Genomic DNA, 2,391 nt, shown 5'->3' on the forward strand with positions numbered 1-2,391 from the left:
GATGGGAAGAGGGAAGGGGGAGGGAAGGGGGAGAGGGAGGGGAGGGGAGGATGGGGAGGGAAGGGGGAGGGTAAGGGGAGGATGAGGAGGGGGAGGGAGAAAGGGAGGGGGAGGAAGGAAGGGAGGGGAAGGGGAAGAGGGGGAGGAGGGAGGTGAAGAGGGAGGGAGGGAGGGGAAGGGGATGGGGAGAGGGGGAGGAGGGGGGAGGGAAAGGGAGGAGAAGGGGGAAGAGGGGAAGGGAGAAGGGACTGGAAGGAGGAGGGGAGAGGAGGGGCTGCCTCTGGGCTGGCCCAGCAGGTGCTCAGGAATGCGCAGGTGCAAGGGGGGGTGGCAGGGGGAGGATTAGGGGAGGGAAGTTTGAACCGGGAGGGGGAGGGAGGGTCTCCAAAGCCAGGGAGGCGCTGATGGTTTTATCTGAGTCCACAGCTGGGTTATTGACCGCTAGCTGTTGTTTCTCTGAAAGAAACTTCTCAGGCCAATTTTGAAGTAATGATTTCTCTTGCTGATTTTTTTCAGGGACGAGAGGATTTTTAAAACTCCCAATCCTATTAATTAGCCCATTTATTGCACGTTGTTGTCCCCGGGAGATAATTTCCATTGATTTCCTTTCCGTGCTGCAGTGGTGACCGCCACAGCCGGCCCACGCTGCGGCTGCTAGCACTGAGCCTTTTGATATTCATTCATCACATAATCACTGGGTAAACAAGTTATTCAAAGTGACATTAACTCTGCTGTGTTCTGCCAAGTAAGGAATATTTGTCCCCACCGTGCATAAATCTGCCTGTCCAATCCTTTCCTCCCAAGACAGTCCTCATTACACAGACTCCTTCGTCCGCTTGACTCAGCTTATTTATGTTGAAGGACAATGATGAAGGCTGCTTTTGAAACGGAGAGTCTGTTGACGTCTTCCTGGCCTAATCCCCTGCGGGTGTGTTTTTTTGCCAGCAACAGCATACTTAAATTGCGAGGTGATGTCATCTAGCTGGGCACAAGTCACAGGGGGCTGCCTCCTCCAGGAAGCCTGGGCCATCCCCTCCTCCCTTCCTGCCGCTCTGAGCTCTGGGGACCTTTCCTGAGCACCCCGTGCACCAAGCTGTCCCTCCAAACATGGTCTCCACCACTGAGCAGAAGGGCGGGCCTGGAGGCCAAGGGGCCACGCCACCTCCCCAAGCCTCAGTGTCCCCATCTGGCAAATGAGTCAGCCACAGATGTGTGGCCTGTGGGGTGGCGGTGGCGGTGGCGGGATGGGGAAGGCGGCCGAGCTGCATTCCTGCATCTTGGCGGACTTCAGGCAGTGGCCCTTGTCAGGCCTGTCTGGCTCCCAGCTCCCGGAGGTGGCCCCTGGTTTGTTTCTCCCCATCTCCTTGGTGGCGGGGGGGTGGGGGGATGGGGGGGTGGGTTCCCATATAGAAGGTGCCTGACAGACAAGCATTGACGGGGAAGTGAATTATATAGGATGTCCCCTTTACAGGAGTTGGCTCCAGGGAGAGAATAGAAACCCCGTTCTCAAAGATGGTTTCAGATGACATTTGACATTTGACATTTTCCATTTTACTGTGGCCCTTTCCCCCCTGCTCTGCAGAGCAGTGAATGAGAGCTAGCGAAAGGTTAGGGAGAGTCACTGCGCCCCGCAGCTTGGAGGCGTGATGGCGGGTTAAAAACCCCGCATACACCGTAAGATGATGTGACAAAGACGGCCACACACTTGGGCTTTCAGCAGACGGAGATGACAGGTCCTCCGATGGCTGTCCCCCATCCTGACCTCAGGAGAAGGCAGCCTCCCCTCGTAGGACCTGAGCCAGGGTGCCCCACGTCACTTGTGCTCACGTGCCCACTGGTCCAAATGCAGTCACACGCCATGCCTCGCCCCAGGGGTGGACGGACACGGGAATCTGGAGGGAGTGTGAGTGTGCCCCGGGGCTCACCTCCTTGCCCCTGGGGCTGGCATGGGGGCTGGCATACAGAGGGGGTGCTTGCAAAGGTGAGGGGAAGACATCAGGCTCTGGGAAGGTGGGGACCCCCACGTTTGCTGCCACCCACTGTGTGCCAGGCTGTCCCTGAAGGGAGAAATGGGCCAGGGCAGCGGCAGGGGGCTCTAAGAACAGCTCTTCTGAGGGCATCAAGAAGCGAAAGTATTTCATTGCCTAGAGTCGATACTGGTTGAGAAGACAACGCGCGTGGATGGCAGCGCCGCTCTGGGAGACCAAGCCGGCGTGGGTTTTTCCCCATGGGATTTGCTGATGCACTGTGGGTGCACATACTTGTACCCAGAGTGACAGATCACTAGAGCCAGCCGCATGGTCCAGAGACACAAGCTCCCTGCCCCCGCCAGGGCCAGCGGCCAGGCGTTGGGGTGGATGTCTGGCCTGAGGATGCCTTTAGAAGCTTCTA

The sequence above is a fragment of the Ursus maritimus genome, unplaced genomic scaffold, assembly GCF_017311325.1.
Source record: "Ursus maritimus isolate PB19 unplaced genomic scaffold, ASM1731132v1 scaffold_19, whole genome shotgun sequence".
NCBI lineage: Eukaryota > Metazoa > Chordata > Mammalia > Carnivora > Ursidae > Ursus > Ursus maritimus.